The 19,503-nt window shown below is 36.2% G+C and overlaps 1 protein-coding gene and 1 long non-coding RNA gene across 2 annotated transcripts in view; both read left to right on the top strand.

Annotated features, from left to right (window-relative positions):
• Positions 1-19,503, top strand: part of LOC121025218 (dachshund homolog 2-like) — a 401,711-nt gene that overhangs the window by 351,128 nt on the left and 31,080 nt on the right. The gene's annotated exons all lie outside the window — the stretch shown is intronic.
• On the top strand, positions 1,501-4,673 carry LOC121025199 (uncharacterized). The gene is made up of 3 exons (XR_005787974.1): positions 1,501-1,526; positions 2,284-2,290; positions 4,453-4,673. It is a non-coding gene; the product is annotated as an uncharacterized LOC121025199 (long non-coding RNA).

The following is a 19,503-nucleotide window of genomic DNA, read 5'->3' as shown; positions in this document are numbered from 1 at the left end:
TTTAAAGTCCAAATCAAAAGCCACGTCTTTTGATCTTCTCAGGTTGAATTTATCTCTATCTTTTGTGCTCCAAATGCATTGTTTACATCAGTATTTTAGTCATTAGTATATGTGTATATATTTCTTACATCCATGTATAAAGTATCTTTATATTTCTCACAACATTTAACAAAATTCCTTGTAATAGTAGGCACTCAAAACATCCTTATGGATTTGAATTTCTAGAAGTCACTTGTTATTACTGCAGTATACACTTACACAAATACACAGGCATATAACTTATATAAAATAAATGTGAGAAGACCATATAAATTTTCCAGTTGCTATAAACTTTAGGAGTTTTCTGTATGTCCAACCGATAAAGAAATTGGTGACAAATTTTAGAAAGAGAGGAGAAAGGATTTTGTATGAAGGGAGAAATGTCCCTGGTTTAGGTGTCACTTTTTACAGCCAGTGGAATTCTGAAACAAATATATTAAACATTAAGATATACACTCATGCAAAATATTGTGGCAGTTGTTGATCTATGCTGGAAATAGCTTATCCTGTTAGGTCATTTAGATTGCTTCCTTGTTTCCTATATGTGGTGTCTTATAAGCATACCATTTTCCCTTTGGGACAACTGGAGTGAACTCTCTTCTCAGTATGTATAAAAAGTTAAAGGTATTTTGTAACAGCTTTTGATCATGGAGAAAATGTATCTTTGCATCTGTTTGGTGGTAGACATGATACTGTTAAAGGCTTACCATTTTCTTCCCAAAAATAGTCTAAGAAAACTGAGATCTGGAAAAATTAGGGGCATTTTATTTTTGCTACATCTTAAAGCTTTCTTTTTTTTAATTTTCAAAAAATGTTTATTTTTAAGAGACAGAGAGAGACATAGTGCGAGTGGGGTGGGGCAGAGAGAGAGGGAGACATAGAATCCGAATTAGGCTCCAAGCTCCAAGCTGTTAGCGCAGAGCGCGATGCAACCTTGAACCCACCAACTGTGAGATCATGACCTGAACCAAAGTCGGATGCTCAGCCAACTGAGCCACCCAGGTGCCCCTAAATTACCTTTTTAAAAAAGGTTTCTGAAAAAAAAAAAGGTTTCTGATATGGTAGTTAAGACTCTACATCAAAACATTAATTTGAAAAAAAAATTTAGAACCCCAAACCAACCAACTAATCAGCCAGTCAAAAAACATTGTCTAAATTCTCTGGATAGGTGTGTGTGTGAAATTATGCTCTTTGGATGAATTCGAGCCCTGTGTCGGGCTCTGGGCTGACAGCTCAGGGCCTGGAGCCTGCTTCAGATTCTGTGTCTCCCTCTCTCTCTGCGCCTCCCCCGCTCACACTCTGTCTCTCTCTCACACAAATAAACATTAAAAAAAATTATACACAGAATTAAGATTCTTCAAGTACCATAAAGTGCTTCCTATGTCTTAAAGCTTTCTGAATGAGCCACTGAACTTTGGTATTTTCACCTCTCCCTGCCTTAATATGTGTATGTGTGCGTATGTGTGTGTGTGTGTGTGTGTGTGTATGTATGTATGTATATATATATACACACACACGTATATATATATTTTTTACTTTTTTCTTTACCTTATTCATATATGCCATGTAAATTAATGGTTACCTTCTATAAACTTGAAGAGAATATTTTTAACTTAACTATTTTGTCTGACTATACTAAAGCTCACCAATGATTCTGTATCTTTACTGTAATTTTAAAACTTTCCATGAATGCGAGAAGAGCTGTTGAATTGCTACCAGTATGCATTTGCACTAAGATTAAAATGAACATCTCTTTCACACAAATTTAGCTCAATAGAATCCACTAAGTTATAGTCACAATTTTCTAAGTGTGCTTGGAACTCTGGATGTGCAAACAAAAGGCCATATGGAAATGGCTTTCTCTAAGGTACCAGTTGGTATAGTTTTGTGGGATGCATGTGCCTGTTGGCACTGCTGGCAGTTCAGCACCCTGGGAAAAACATTGCTTTCACACATGAGTAATTGATGAATTGTATGTAATATGCAAATGTGAATACATAAATCTCCTGAATGACAGCTTAATTTATGTGAGCTTTTAAGAATGTGGGATTAGATTTTAATTAAATATCCTCAAAGGCACACTGACTTTTTCAGTTTTTTGGCTGCTATCTTTAGAAAGAAGTCGGGGAAGGTTTAAATCATAATTTTATGTAAATTATTCACATTTTTCTAATAAGTGGTCATTTTTTAATAGAAAAATCAAGGTATTTAAAGAAGAAAGGCATTTATCTTTAATTATAAAAGCACTTCTGTTGTATTACAATGTCTGCAGCTTGTCATATATGATAGAAAAAAATATGTGGTTTGAAAATTAATGTCGTATACTTCAAATATAATTCTTAAACATATTTCAGATACTACCATATATTTTAGTATCCCAAGTTGAACAATGGTAACTATAGATGACATTTCTTAGTACATGTTGTTGGGACATTAATACTGTATATGACATTCTACATATTATTACCTTCAAACTGTCTAAAATAAAGAATTGATGGAGATAGAGCTGTCAGTCCCCCTTTGCTCTTAAATATGTAGCGTGTATGTGTGTAGTTTTAAGTTCTGATAATAGTATTTTGAACCTTACAAAATATGCAGATTAGAATAAAAAGAAGCTAATAAAAATCTTTGAAATTTATGAGCATTTTATCCACCTAATCTTTCTATGTGATCAGCTATAAATTAACATTAACATGTATTAATTATTGATCTATCTAGAGTATGCTGTAAGTACCGTTGTTTTAAAATATTCAAACTTTATAGTAAATCACATTGTCCATAAGCAATAAATACATAAAAATCTTGACCAGTTATGGGCTTTGCCTAGTATTACTTTTTTTCCTATATATTTGCTTTCTTATAATTTACATTAAAAAGCTTATTTTTTGACTACATGAAAAATGACTACCTATAACTCTTCACTTGAATATGTATTTCTTTTTTAAAAATTTTTAACATTTATTTATTATTGAGAGACAGAGAGACACAGAGCATGAGCAGGGGAAGGGTAGAGAGAGGGGGAGACATAGAATCTGAAGTAGGCTCCAGGCTCTGAGCTGTCAGCACAGATCCCAATGTGGGGCTCGAACTCACAAACTGTGAGATCATGACCTGAGCTGAAGTCGGTCGCTTAACCAACTGAGCCACCCAGGTGTCCCAAATATGTATTTCTTCTAAGGTATCTTCTATGTATCTTGTAATGTATCATTGTAGTGCTTAATTGCATAAACTCTGGAATCATACTTTATAGATTCTAAATCCCAGCTCTGTCACTACCTGTTGTGTGACCTTGGGAAGATTATTTAATTGTGTCTAAGCTTCAGGATTTTTGCCAGAATGAGGGTACTGAATATAAAGCACTTAGAAGTGTGCCTGGAACTTGGTAAGCCCTATGCAACTTACTGTTATTATTTATTTCCACTGTTCCTATTATAACCTCATTTTTACCAGGAAGGCCTATCTCTTCTCTGATCCTAATGGAAGAGTTTGCCCTGGAGAAGTGTGGGACTAAATTTTCTAGTTTCTTCTCTGTAGAGAAAAGAATGTATGGATACCTAATTTTAATAGGTATTTTTTAAACTTCAAATATAATTAACATAGTGTTACGTTTGTTTCAGGCATACAATGTAATGATTCAATAATTCTATATTCTTCTCAGTGCTCATCAAGATAAATACATTATTAATCTTCTTTATTTACTCTACCCAGACCCTCCCACCTCCCCTCTGGCAACCACCAGTTTGTTCTCTATATTTAAAAATCTGGTTTATTTGTTTGTCTCCCTTTTTTCTTTATTTGTACATTTGTTTTTATTCTTAATTGCCACATGTGAGTGAAATCATGTTATTTGTCTCTAACCAACTTATTTTACTTAGCATTATATCCTATAGAACCATCTATGTTGTGGCAAATGACAAGATTTCATTCTTTAATATGGCTGAGTGACATTCCATTAACATAACTTCTTTGTTCATCTATTGATGGACACTTGGGTTGCTTCCATATCTTTCTTTGGTAAGTTATTATTTAAATGCCTGTTCATTAACTTACAGTGTCATATTAGTTTCAGGTGTACAATATAGTGATAAAACCCTTCTATACAACACCTGGTGCTCATCACAAGTATACTACTAAATCCCCATCACCTATTTAGGCCATGCCCTCACCCATCTCTCATCTAGTAAACCTCAGATTTTTCTGTATAATTAGGAATCTGTTTTTTTTCTCTTTCTCTTATTTTTCTTCCATTTGCTTTTTTGTTTTGTTTTGTAAACTCCACATATGAGTGAAATCATATGGTATTTGTTTCTCTGACTGAATTTTTTGCTTACTATTATCCTCTCTAGCCCCATCCATGTTGCTGTAAATGGCAAGATTTCATTTTTAATGGGAAGTAATATTCCCATTAAATAGTCTTTATCATTCATCAATCAATGTACACATGAGCTGTTTCCATAATTTGGCTAATGTAGATAATGCTGCAATAAATATTGGGGTGCATATATCCCTTTGTGTATTTGTGTATTTTTTGGGTAAATACCTGGAAGTGCAATTGGTGAATCACAGGGAAGTCCTATTTTTTAACTTTTTGAGGAGCTTCCCTACAGTTTTCCAGATTGGCTGCACCAGTTTGCATTCCCACCAACAGTGCAAGAGGGTTCCTTTTTCTCCACATCCTCACTAGCACTTGTTTCTTTTTGGTTGCTGTTGTTTCCAGTTTTTATTTAAATTCTAGTTAGTTAACAAACAGTGCAACATTGATTTCAGGAGAACTTAGTTATTCATTACTTATAACATCTAATCCTCATTCCAACAAGTGCCCTCCTTAATACTCATTACCCATTTAGCCCATGCCCCTGCCCACCTCCCCTCCAGCAACCCTCAGTTTGTACTCTATAGTTAAGAATACTTATGGTTTGCCTCCTTTTCTTTGACTTTTTTACCTTCATTTGTTTTGTTTCTTAAATTCCACATATGAGTGAAAACATATGGTGTTTCTTTTTCTCTGGCTGGCTTGTTTCCCTTAACAAAATACACTCTAGCTCCATCCACATCATTGCAAATGGCAAGAATTCATTCTTTTTGATAGCTGAATAATATCTCATTATATATATATATATATAATTAATAAATAATTAATTATATATAATTATTATATGCCACAGCTTCTTTTTCCATTCATCAGTCAATGGACATTTGGGATCTTTCCATACTTTGACTATAGCAGATAATGCTGCTATAAACATCAGAGTGCATGTGCCCCATTTGAATCAGTATTTTTGTATCCTTTGGGTAAATACCTAGTAGTGCAATTGTTAGGTCCTAAGGTAGTTCGATTTTTAACTTTTTGAGGAATCTCCATACTGGTTTCCAAAGTGGCTGCACCAGTTTGAATTTCCACTCCATTAAGAGTGTAAGAATGTTCCCCTTTCTCTGCATCATATACAAATCTGTTGTTCCTATATTAGTAATTTTAGCCATTCTGAAAAGTATAAAGTGATATCTCATTGTAGTTTTTATTTGTATTTTCCTGATGATGAGTGATGTTGACCATCTTGTCATGTGTCTGTTGGCCATCTGGGTGTTTACTGGGAAAAAGTTCTGTTCATATCTTCTGCTCTTTAAAAAAAATTAATGTTCATTTATTTATTTTGAGAGAGAGAGAGAGAGAGAGAGAGAGAGAGAGAGAGAGAGAGAGAACAAGCAGGGGAGGGGCAGAGAGAGGGAGAGAGAGAATCCCAAGTCAATTCCACACTATCAGTGCAGAGCACAATGCAGGGCTCAATTTCATGAACCATGAGATCATGGCCTGAACCAATATCAAGAGTCAGATGCTTAACCAACTGAGCCACCTAGGTGCCCCTTTCTTTTGCCCATTTTTAATTGGATTATTCTTGCTTAGGGTGTTGAGTTTTAAATTTTTTTATATATTTTAGATACTTACCCTTTATCAGATATGTCATTTGCAAATATCTTCTTCCATTCCATAGGTTGCCTTTCAGTTTTTTTATTTTTTTTTTCATTGTCCAGAACCTTTTTATTTTGGTGGAGCCTGAAAAGTTTATTTTTACTTTTGTTTCCCTTGCCTCAGGAGACATATCTACAAAGAAGTTGCTATGGCCAATGTCAAAGAATTTGCTGCCTGTGTTCTCCTCTAGGATTTTACTGGTTTCAGAAATCACACAGTCTTTAGTATATTTTGAATTTATTTTTGTGTTTGGCATAAAAAAGTGGTTCAGTTTCATTCTTTTGCATGTTGCTGTGCAGTTTTCCCAACACCATTTGTTGAAGAGACTCTTTTTTCCATTGGATATTCTTTCCCGCTTTGTTAAAGATTCACTGACCATAGAATTGAGGGTCTATTTCTGATTTTTCTATTCTGTCCTATTAATCTATGTGTTTATTTTTGCATCAGTACCATACTGTTTGAATCACCACAGTTTTGTAATATAGTTTGAAGTTGGAATTGTGAGGCCTTCAGCTTTGCTTTTCCTTTTCAATTTTGCTTTTGCTATTCAGGGTCTTTTGTGGTTCCATACAAATTTTAAAATTATTGTTCTAGGTCTGTGAAAAAATACTGGTGGCATTTTGGTAAAGATTGCCTTTAATGCCTAGATTGTTTTTGGGTAGTACAGACATTTTAACAATATGTGTTTTTCCAATTCATAAGTATGAAATGACTTTCTATTTCTTTGTGTCCTCTTCAATTTATTTTTTCAGTGTTTTATAGTTTTCAGAATATAGGTCTTTCACTTCTTTGGTTAGGTTTATTCCTAGGTATCTTAAGGTGTTTGGCGCAATTGTAAATGGGATAGATTCCTTGATTTCTTTTTCTACTGATTCATTACAGGTGTATAGAAATGCAACTGATGTCTGTACATTGATTTTGTATCCTGCAACTTTAATGAATTTGTGTATCAGTTCTAGCAATTTTTTGATATATTTTTTAAATATAGAGTATCATTTAATTTGCAAATAGTGAACATTTGACTTCCTCCTTGCTGATTTGAATGCCATTTATTTATTTATTTATTTATGCTGTCTGATTGCAGAGGCTAGGACTTCTAGTACTTTGTTGAATAACATTAGTGAGAGTGGACATCCCTGTCTTGTTCCCGACCTTGGAGGAAAGCTCTCAGGTTTTCACTATTGAGGATTATATTAGCTGTGGTTCTTTCATATTATGCCTTTATGATATTGAGATATGTTCCCTTTTCCCCTACCTTGTTGAGGGTTTTTTATCAAGAATGGATCCTTTGCTGTGTGAAATGCTATTTCTGTATCTATTGAGAGGATCATATGGCTCTTATCATTTCTTTCATTAATGTGATGTATCACTTTGATTGATTTGCAAATATTGAACCACCGTTGCAGCCCAGGAATATATCCCACTTGACTGAGGTTTATGATTCTTTCAATGTACTGTTTGATTTGATTTACTAGTATTTTGTTGAGAATTTTTGTATGCATGTTCATGAATGATATTGGCTTGTTATTCTCTCTTTTAGTGGGGTTTTTGTCTGGTTTTGGCATCAAGGTATTGCTGGCCTCATAGAATTATTTGGTAAGTTTTCCTTCTACTTTTTGGAATAGTTTGAGAAGGACAGGTATTAACTTTTCTTTAAATGTTTGGTAGAATTTCCCCTGGGAAGCCATCTGGTCCTGGACTTTTGTTTCTTGGGAGATTTTTTATTACTGATGTAAATTCTTTGCTTATTATCGTTCTCTTTAGGTTTTTGATTTCTTCTTGTTTCAGTCTTGGTAGTGTATATGTTTCTGGGAATTTATACAATTCTTCCATATTGCCCAATTTTTTGACATATAATTTTTCATAATATTCTCTTATAATTGTTTATATTTCTGTGGTGTTGGTTGTGATGTCTCCTCTCTCATTTGTGATTTTATTAATGAGTTTATAAATTTTACTATTCTTTCAAAGAACCAGCTCCTGGTTTCATGTATCTGTTCTACTGTTTTTGTTTGTATGTTTGTTTGTTTCTGTATCATTTGTTTTCCGCTCTAATCTTTATTATTTCCCTTCTGCCGGCATTAGACTTCATTTGCTGTTCTTTTTCTAGTACTTTCAGATGTAACATTAAGTTGCCTATTGGAACTTTTTTCTTGCTTCTTGAGGTAGACCTGTATTTGTACATACTTCCCTCTTATGACTGCATTTCCTGCATCCCAAATGTTTCAGATTGTCATGTTTTCATTTTCATTTTTTCCATGTATTTTTTAAATTTCTTCTTTAATTTATTTGTTGATCCATTCATTGTTTAATAGGATGTTCTTTAACCTCTATATATGTGTAGTCTTTCCAAATTTTTTCTTGTAATTGACTTCAATTTTCATAGTGTTATGGTCAGAAAACATGCATGGTTTGATTTCAAAATATTTGTACCTGTTGAGGCCTGATTTGTGACCTAGTATGTGATCTATTCTGAAGAATGTCCCATGTGCACTGGAAAAGAAAGTGTATTCTGCTGTTTTAAGATGAAGTGTTCTGAGTATATCTGTTAAGTCCATCTGGTCCAGGATGTCATTGAAAGCTATTGTTTCTTTGTTGATTTTCTGCTTAGATGATCTGACCATTCCTGCAAGTGGGGTATTTAAGTCTCCTACTATTATGGTATTATTATCAATGAGATCCTTTATGTTTGTTATTAATTATTTTATATATTTGAGTGTTATCATGTTGATGGCATAAATATATATTTTTAAATTGTTAGATCTTCCTGTTCCATAGACACTTTTATTATGATATAGTACCCTTCTTCATCTCTTGCTACAGTCATTGGTTTAAAATCTAGTTTGTGTTATATAAGTATTGCTGCCGCTGCTTTCTTTTGATGCCCATTTGCATAGTAAATTGTTCTCCATCCCCTCACTTTTAATCTGGAGATATCATTGCATCTAAAATAAATCTCTTGCAGGTAGCATATAGATTGGTCTTGTTTGTTGTTGTTGTTGTTGTTGTTGTTAATCCATTCTCACCCCCCTATATCTTTTGTTGGAGTATTTAGTCCATTTACATTCAGAATAATTATTAATAGAAATGAAATTATTTTGATTGTATTACTTTTTTTTTGCTTGTTTGTTTGTTTTTGGCGATTTTCTCTGTTCTTTTGTAGTCTTTGTCACTTTTGGCCTTTCTTTCCCACTCATAGAGTCTCCTTAAATATTTCTTGCAAGGCTGTTTTAGTGGTCACAAACTCCTTCAGTTTTTGTTTGTTGGGAATCTCTATCTCTCCTTCTATTCTGAATTATAATCTTGCTGGATAGAGTATTCTTGGCTTCATATTTCCCCCATTCATCATGTTTAATATATTATACCACTCCCTTCTTGTTTGCCAAGTTTCTGTGGAGTGATTGGCTGCTAACCTTATTTGTCTTCCTTTCTAAGTTATGGATTTATTATGTCTTGCTTCTTTTAACATTTTTTATCTCTTTATTTTGCATATTTAACTATGATATGTCTTGATATTGGCCTGCTTTTCCTGATTTTGATGGGAGATTTCTGTACTTCCTGGATGGATGTCTGTTTCTTTCCCCATATTAGAGAAGTTTTTAGCTATAATTTTCTCAACTAAACCTCTTGTCTCCTTTCCTCTGTTTTCTTCTTCTGGGACTCCTATGATTAAAATGTTATTACATTTCATGAAATCACTGAGTTCCTTAAGTCTACTTTCATGATCGAATTTTTTTTGTTGTTCTTCTTTTCAACATCATTATTTTCCATAATTCTATTTTCTACATCACTTATTTGTTCGTCTTCTTCTTCCATCCTTGCATTCATTACATCCAGTCAGTTTTGAATCATGGTTATTGTATTTCTCACTATGGAAGAATTGGTTTTTTGTTGTTTTATCTCTGTAGTAAGGGACTCTCTGATTTTCTCTATGCTTTTCTTAAGCCCAGATGGTTTCTTTGTGATTATTGCTTTAATTTCTGGATAAGGCATATTATTTATGTCTGTTTTGATCAGGTACCTGGCTTTGATCTTTTCTTGTTCTTTCTTTTGGGATGAATTCCTCCATCTTGGCGGTTTTTTTCTAGGTCTCTGTCTTATTCTCTATCTTATGAAAGCCTGTTATGTTTCCTGCTCCTGAGAGTAATGATTTTATGAAGAAGAGGTCATATACTTTCAAGGGCCTGCTGCTTTAGGAAGTGTCTCTAGTGTATGTTGTGTGCGTTCTGTGGCTGCGTTTTGGCTGCTCTTTCCCTCAGATCAGTCCTCTGCAGTTATTTTTGACTGCAGTGTGGAGTGTTTGGACCTTGGCCAGAGTGTGGCAAGTTTTAACTAGGTGTGCTCTGCTGTGCTTTTCAAAGAGACCTGATGGCATTTCCACTAGAGTTGAAGTTTTGCAGCACTCTACATCAGTATATGTGGTGTGTGCTGGGGGGAGGAGCCCCAATACCTGTTTTTCAGGCACATTTGCCCACAAAAAGCAGCACCTGCAGAGTGCAGGGAGGCTGGGCTTGGTGTAAACAGTTCAGGCGACCACTATTGGTGCTATCTTACTTACTGAAGTTAGAAAATGCTGAGTGGTGATGGGAGAGAAAGGGCACCAACACCTTCCTTTTTACCTGGAGAGGGGAATTTGTGCCCACTGATGTCTTGGAAGCCCTCCCATAAGAATATTCTCCCCTCACGTGTCCAGGCGTTCCTCAGATGGCTGCCTTCACCCTGTGTGGATCCAGGCCTTCTGTTAATCCAGTACTATAGTACTGTGCATCTGTGTTCTATCCCAGGCAAGCTGAGTTTTTAAACTCCAAACTTCAGGGATCTGGCATGCCAGGGACCCATGCTGGTTCTCTGAGGGGAGGTCTCACCATGTTGGGAGTGCTACAGATTTGTCCCAGAAGGGCAGTTGCACCACAGCACAGGGGTATGGAATTTGGTGTAAAGTGTAGCAAAAAGCTGGTGTCCAGGTTAGCAGCCCTTAGCAGGTGTCTCTGTGCCTATGCTGATGGGCAGGGGAGGGTGGTAAAAACTCCCACCAGGGCTTTTGTTCCCAGAGATGAAATGTCACTTACCAGATGTGCTCCAAGACTGGGGGAAATCTCACTCACTGTTTTCCAAGCAATCATCAGATCATACTATCTTCTCCCTAGGCTATCTGCCCACCTACTCCACAGGAGCACTCATCACCCTCAGGGATCCACATCAGCCACACAGTAGACTTCTAAAACTCCAGTCTTTGAGCTCTGCTTATTGTAAAAACTCACAATAATCAGCACCTCTCTCAGTCAATGCTTTTGTGGAATTGTTTTCCTTATGTGATCTCCTGTGCACTCATTTCTTTGTCTCTTTCTCATCCTTCTCTTAATGATCATGGTTCCTTCCCCTCCACAGCACCTGCAATTCATTCCTTCCCTAAATCATGTCTCCATACCTCCTACCTTCCATGATGTGGCCTCTTCCCTCCCTCTAGTAGTGCAGTTTATTCTTTTAGTCCTGAGATTGATTTATTGGGTATTGAGAATGATTGGCTATTTATCTAGCTATGTTCGAGGGTTGAGATTTCTTCGAGGACTGGTTTAGGCCATGAATTCCTTTAGTTTTTGTTCATCTGGGAAATTATCTCTCCCTCTGCTCTGAATTATAGCCTTGCTTGATAGAATAGTCTTGGCTGCATATTTTTCCCATTCAGCGCTTTGACTATATCACGTCACTTTCTTCTGGCTTGCCAAGTGTCTGTGGAGAAATCTCTAGCTAGCCTTATGGGTTTTCCCCTGTAAGTTAAGGACTATTTTGTATTGCTGCTTTTAGGATTTTTTTTCTTTATTGCTATATTTTGCAAATTTAATTACAATATATTTTGGTGTTGGCCTGCTTTTATTGATTTTGGTGGGAGTTCTCTGTGCCTCCTGCATCTGAATGTCTGTTTCCATCCCCAAATTAGGGAAGTTTTCTGTTAGTATTTCTTGAAATAAATTTTCTGCCCCTTTTCTCTCTCTTTTTCTTCTGAATCTTATAATAGAGATGTTATTAGTTTTTTTTTTAATATTTTTTGAGATTTTTTTTATTTTTTTTATTTTTTTTTATTTATATATGAAATTTATTGTCAAATTGGTTTCCATACAACACCCAGTGCTCATCCCAAAAGGTGCCCTCCTCAATACCCATCACCCACCCTCTCCTCCCTCCCAACCCCCATCAACCCTTAGTTTGTTCTCAGTTCTCAACAGTCTCTTATGCTTTGGCTCTCTCCCACTCTAACCTCTTTTTTTTTTCCTTCCCCTCCCCCATGGGTTCCTGTTAAGTTTCTCAGGATCCACATAAGAGTGAAACCATATGGTATCTGTCTTTCTCTGGATGGCTTATTTCACTTAGCATCACACTCTCCAGTTCCAACCACGTTGCTACAAAAGGCCATATTTCATTTTTTGTCATTGCCACGTAGTATTCCATTGTGTATATAAACCACAATTTCTTTATCCATTCATCAGTTGATGGACATTTAGGCTCTTTCCATAATTTGGCTATTGTTGAGAGTGCTGCTATGAACATTGGGGTACAAGTGCCCCTATGCATCAGTACTCCTGTGTCCCTTGGATAAATTCCATAGCACTGCTAGAGATGTTATTAGTTTTGAATGAGTCGCTGAGTTCCCTAAGTCTATTCTCATGTTCTATAATTCTATGTTATGTCTTTTTTGATCAGCTTCATTATTTTCCATTATTTTAATGGGTCACCAATTAATCTGCTTCTTCCAGTCTGCTGTCCATTTCATCAATATAATTTATAATCCTGTTTATTGCATTCTTCATCTCTGATGTGTTCTTTTTTAACTCTTTTATCTCTGTGGTAAGGGTGTCACTGATGTCTTCTATTCTTTTCTCAATCCCAGGGAGTATCCTTATGATCGTTGCTTCAAATTCTCCATCAGGAATGTTAGTTATATCTGTTTCACGTAGATCTCTGGCTATGACCTTATCTTATTCTTTCATTTTGGATAAAATTATTCCATCTTTGCATTTTGTGTTAAGTCTGTGCCTTGTTCTCTGTGTTAGAAAATCCAGTTGTGTCTCCTGCTCCTGAAATTAATGGGCCTATGAAGAAGAGGTCATGTAGTGCCCAGGACCTGGCACTTCATGGAGTGCCTCCATTGTGTGTTGCATGCCCTCTGCTGCTGTGTTTTGGCTACTCTATTCTTCAGGCTAGTTTTCTGCAAAAGCTCCTCTTGCCTGCTGCAGGCACTGTTTGATCCCTTGCCTGAATGTGGTGAGTTTTAACTAGATATGCTATGATCTGCTTGTGAAATGAGACCTATGACCACCTCCACCAGTGCTGACGCCCAGCAGAACTCTCTGGGAGAGGTGGTGTGGGCAGGGGTTTTTGCTAAGCTTCTGGGTCAGGGGCCCTCCAGGCTGGAACTGCAACAATCTTGACTAAGAAGTACAGTCCCATCAGAGTGCAGGGCATCGGGCTTGGGCTTGGTTTAAAGAAGTTAGACAGTCAGTGTTGGCGGTGTGCTGATTCCAGGAGGTGTTTCTTTTATGCTTACCGGGGGTGGGAGAAAAGTGGCTCCAGCCAGCTCATTTCTTTAAGGAGAGGAGTCTCAATGAATGCTGCCTCTCAGGGACATGCTCAAGAAGAGTGAATTATCTCCCCTCTGTGTGCCACAGGTGTTTTTCAGATTGCTGTTTCCATGATGTCTTCCCCTGAGTTGTTTCCTTGTCTTAGTAATAGGGTAGTGCCCTCCAGGGTCTATCCCAGCCAACCCCATTGACCTTTAAAACTCCAGGCTTTAGGCCTTGCTGGTTATAAGAATTCATGAAATTCTGTCCTCATTTCCCAAGCCAACAGCTTTGGGAGAATCTTATCATTGTCTGATCTCCTGTGTGCTCCTCTCCCTCTTTCCCTTGCCCTTTCCTGTTACCACAACTCCTTTTCTCCCCTAAACCATGTCTCTGCAATTTCTATTTGCTTTGTTGTGGCCTCTTCTCTCCCTTTTTGTTTTGGAGTTTGTTCTCTCACTCTTCAGTTAAATTTCTGGGATATTCCGGATGATTCGACAGTCATCTAGTTGTTTTTGTGGGATGAGACAAACCCTGCCACGATATTTCTGTCTCCTACTATTTCAGTAGTCCAAGTCAGAAAAATGAAGTAAAGGAGAAATCTTGAAAGGGATTATAATGATTATTACAGAAAAAGCTATGTATTGGAAATCAGTAAGCATGGGTTACAATCCTGGTTTCTCTTCTAATAGCCGTGATCATAGATAGAGAAGACATTTCACCTCTTTGGGCTTTTGTTTCCCTATGTGTACAAGAATGAATTTGCATGAACGACACTCTAAGATTCCTTACAGCTTTAACTTTCTAAGATTCTTTAAAGTCTTTGACTCTTGTGATAGCATAAAGTAGTGAATCGATGTCTGGACCTAGAATCACATTGCTGGTGTCTAATTTTAGTTCCCCAACGTAATAGCTGTATGACTTGGGAAAGTCACTTATATCTCTTGAGCCACAACTTTCTGAACTGTAAAATAAGCATGACAATAATATCACATACTTAACATTGTAAAGAGTATTTTATACATACTTTACTGTGTTAAGAGTATTAAATAAGTCCAAATAAAGAATTTAGAAGAATTATTAATACATACTAAATATTCAATAACATTATAAAATTTATTATCCAAAGCTGCAGAGGATGTACATTAATTAAGTACATCCAACTTATATCACATCTTGCTGATGCAAGCACATCTCCATATGGCAGTCAGTTAGTGGGTATAGCCAGTAATGCAGTATTAGAAGGTGGAAGAAAGCCAGTGAAGTATCCTCTTGACTAAGAAGGCACTTAGTGTCCTCTTGACTAAGAAGGCATTTTAAAACCAAAAAGAAAAATGAATAATGCTACTCCATAATGTTTATTCAGAATTTTATTCAGGGTAACTTACTGGGGTGGGAGGTTGGTAGGGATTGGGCTGACAAAAAACCCGGGTACCACACAACTATTCTCCACCAAGTCCAGAACCCAATCCATAGCATACAGTGAGGACATTGTAGTGAGGTCAGAGTGTAGTTCCCTAAAGTGGTGCCACCTGTGCATCAGTCATCTCCACTAGTTAATTAAACGGAGCCTTCTGTGTATCACTTTAGGGAAGATCAGAACAAGCCTTCCCACATCCTGGTGGGTATAAATTAACCTCCATGGGCTCTGGAACATGTAGCCCTGAGGGAGGTCATTTCACAGGCAGGAACAAGTTGCAGGGCCAAAGGTGGAGTCAGCGTTGTCAGCACTACATTTTTATCTATCTACTCTCATATTATATCTTTTTACTTTGAATCTGCATAGAACTGAATGACCTGCATTTAGGTTTATGTTATATTTCTTGTATTGTTAGATATATTTTCATGAACTCATGTCTTTCATTTCCAAAGTGTGTGAGGACGGAATTAATGTCTTATATTTCCTGTTGCCCCTTATTCAGATTATGTGACATTAGATCTGGTCTCTAGTAGATACTCATGAAAAGTTGATTGATGGTAGAGATTTGAATCCTTTTCAGAGTAGCATCATAAAAAAATCTCCAATGTTCTCATTTTTAAGTTTAATAAGAATTTAACTGAACATTTATGGAAGAACGAATCCTGAATCAGCATGAGAAAGTAACATTGGACAATATGGATGGTAAGGATTACAAATGACGTTGCCTCATAAATTACATTTTAGGCTAAACTGCTTTCACTTTTTTTATGGCTTATTTTTTCCCAAATAAATATACTTATATAGCCTCTTCCCAAATGCCAAATACTCATTGTTGTGCAATAATGTTGGAAAAATATTTTCTTGTTGTTAGAAGAAAATTCTTCTGTTAATGGAATTTGAAAGTCTCTCTAAATGTATTCTTTATAATTATGTAGAATGTATGCTTACTATGGTTTGCATGAGTCCTTAAAAAAATAGACCAGAAAGTAACTAGAAAATAACGCTTTTGGTCAACAAAGATATTTACGCTGTCAATGTTTATTTAAGAAAAAAGTTATGTAATCAAAGCCATGAAGTCAAAGTACACCTTAGAAGGAATCTTAAGCTCTTTTTGCCTGCCACCATTTGGACATAGTTACAGAGTGCATCCATGTGTTCTTATTCATTTTATTCATTTTGCAATTTATTTCTCCTCCATTATTTTTAATTTCAGAACACCCACATTATGTACATTGTAAAATGAAGACAAGTTGTTTTTCTCCTTGTTTCCTAAGTAGAAAAAAAAAACATGTACAGACATCTCCTTCCTGCCTTGTGGGGTCAACATCCAACTCAATGTAAGCAAAATACTGCATGTCTCATTCTAAAAACAAACCAAGGCCCGGTTAATTTTGCAGAATGTCATAGCAAAGGGAAAAAGGGTAAACTTCCATTACTGATCCCTATGCTGTAGGCATTTGTGAATCTTAGAGCTATGTGCCATAATTGGTCACATAATGTGGAAGCAATACAGGAGATGGCTTTCAAAAATAGGAACAGTCAGGGGCGCCTGGGTGGCTCAGTCAGCTTAGCGTCTGACTTCAGCTCAGGTCATGATCTCACGGCTGGTGAGTTCGAGCCCCGCGTCAGGCTCTGTGCTGACAGCTCAGAGCCTGGAGCCTGCTTCAGATTCTGTGTCTCCCTCTCTCTCTGCCCCTAACCCACTTGCATTCTGTCTCTGTCTCTCTCAAAAATAAATAAATATTAAAAATTTTAAAAATAAAAAAATAGGAATAGTCAGACTATCTGACTATATTGGAATAATAATACCAAGAAATATAATTATGGTAACTAGCACTAGACTTAGGTCAAGTTTGATCATTTCTAGTAGAATCAGACCAAACATAGAGATTTCAGTTCCTTTGAGTTATCTGGGTTTGAGGTGACTGTTTGCTGGTTAGATCCTATAATTTCCTGTGGCTTAACACTCACCTTCCTTTTATTTAGTAGGTCTGGAGTAAGGCCTATGCAGTTGTAATTTTTAAAAGACTTATGGGTAATTCTGATGTAGGATTTAGAATAACTGGATTACTCTTTTTTATATAAATTGTATCACATTTTCATTTTCTTCAGGATGAACTACTTCCCCAGTGAGACAGTAAATTTAATGAGCAATGTTATGCTGTAAACACTAGAATCTTAACATTGCTGGACTTTATTTATTTATTTTTCTTCAAATTTTTATTTAAATTCCAATTAATAAAAATACACTGTAATAGTAGTGTCAGGTGTGAAGTTCAGTGATTCACCACTTACATACAACCTCCAGGGCTCATTACAAGTACCCTCCTTAATACCCATCTCCCATTTAACCCATCCCCCCATCCACCTCCCCTTCAGTAACACTCAGTTTGTTCTCTATAGTTAAGAGTCTGTTGGGGTGCCTGAGTGGCTCAGTTGGTTGAGCGTCTGACTTCAGCTCAGGTCATGATCTCATGGTTTGTGGGTTCAAGCCCCACATCGGGCTCTGTGCTGACAGCTCAGAGCCTGGAGTCTGCTTTGGATTCTGTGTCTCCCTCTCTCTATGCCCCTTCCCACTTGTGCTCTGTCTGTGTCTCTCTCTCAAAAATAAATAAACATTAAAAAATTTAAAAAAAAAAAGAGTCTGTTTATGGTTTGCCTTTCTCTCTTTTTTCCCTCTATGTTCATCTATTTTGTTTTTTAAATTCTACATATGAATAAACATAGGTATTAGTCTTTCTCTGACTGACTTATTTTACTTAGCATAATACTCTAGCTCCATAAATGTAATTGCAAATGGCAACCTTTCAATGTTTTTGATGGCTGCGTAATACTGCATTGTGTATATATATATATACCACATCTTCTTTATCCATTTATCAGTCCATGGAAATCTGGGCTCTTTCCATATTTTAGCTATTGTTGGTAAGGCTGCTATAAACATAAGGGTGCATGTATCCCTTTGAATAATTATTTTTTACCCTTTAAGTAAATACCTAGTAGTGCAATTGCTGGGTCATAGGGTAGCTCTATTTTTAACTTTTTGGAGAACCCCCATAATGTTTTCCAGAGTGGCTGCACCAGTTTGTATTCCTACCAACAGTGTAACAGTGTTCCCCCTTCTCCACATCATCGTCAAATCTGTTGTTTCCTGTAGTGTTCTTTTTGGCCATTCTGACTGCTATGAGGTAACATCTCATTGTAATTTTGATTTGTATTACTCTGATGATGAGTGATGTTGAGCATCTTTTCATGTGTCAGTTGGCCATCTGGATGTCTTCTTTGGAAAAATGTCTGTTCATGTCTTCTATCCATTTCTTAACTTCATTATTTGGTTTTTAGGTGTTGAGTTTGATAAGTTCTTTATAGATTTTGGATACCAACTCTTTATCGGATATGTCATTTGGAAATATCTTCTCTCATTCCATAGGTTATCTTTTAGTTTTGTTGATTTTTTCCTTAACTGTGCAGAAGATTTTTATCTTAATGAAGTACCAATAGTATATTTTGGCTTTTTTTTCCCTTGCTCCAGGAGATATATCTGGTAAGACGTTGCTGAAGCCAATGTCAAAGAGGCTACTGCCTGTGTTCTCCTCTAGGACTTTGATGGTGTCTTATCACAAATTTGGTCTTTAATCCATTTTAAATTTATTTTTGTATATGTTGTAAGAGAGCTGTTCAGTTTCATTCTTCTGCATGTCGCTGTGAAGTTTCCCCAACACCATTTTCTGAAGAGACTTTTTTTTCCATTGGACACTCTTCCCTGTTTTGTTGAAGATTCATTAACCATATACTTGTGGGTCCATTTCTGGATTTTCTACTCTGTCCCATAGTTCTATGCATGTGTTTCTGTGCCAGTACCACATGGTCTTGATCACTAGCTTTGTAACATAAATAGAAGTCCCATGTTGTGATGCTTACAGCTTTGCTTTTCTTTTTCAAGATTGCTTTGGCTTTTCAGGGTCTTGTGGTTCCATACAAAGTTTAGGATGTTTTATTCTAGCTTTGTGAATAATTCTGCTGGTATTTTGATAAGGATTGCATTAAATGCATAGATTGTTTTAGGTAGTATAGACATTTTAATAGCATTTGTTCTTCCAATCCATTGAACATGGAATGTTTTTACATTTCTTTGTGTCATCTTAAGTTTCTTTCATCAGTGTTCTGTAGTTTTCAGAATACAGATCTTTTACTCCTTGATTAGGTTTTATTTCTAAGTATCTTATGGTTTTTGGTGCAATTGAAAATGATATGGATTCCTTGATTTTTCTTTCTCCTGCTTCGTTGTTGATGTATAGAAAAGCAACAGATGTCTGTATGTTGATTTTGTATCCCGAGACTTTGGTGAATTCATTTATCAGTCCTGGTAACCTTTTTTTTTTTTTTTGGTAGAGTCTATGATTTTTTTTTTTTTTCTTTTTTTTTTTAAATAGATGAAATTAATTGTCAAATTGGTTTCCATACAACACCCAATGCTCATCCCAACAGGTGCCCTCCTCAATACCCATTACCCACCCTCC

The sequence above is a fragment of the Herpailurus yagouaroundi genome, unplaced genomic scaffold (assembly GCF_014898765.1).
Source record: "Herpailurus yagouaroundi ecotype Mexico unplaced genomic scaffold, PumYag 67555, whole genome shotgun sequence".
Taxonomy (NCBI): Eukaryota; Metazoa; Chordata; class Mammalia; order Carnivora; family Felidae; genus Herpailurus; species Herpailurus yagouaroundi.
This window is presented reverse-complemented; position numbering and strand designations above follow the sequence as displayed.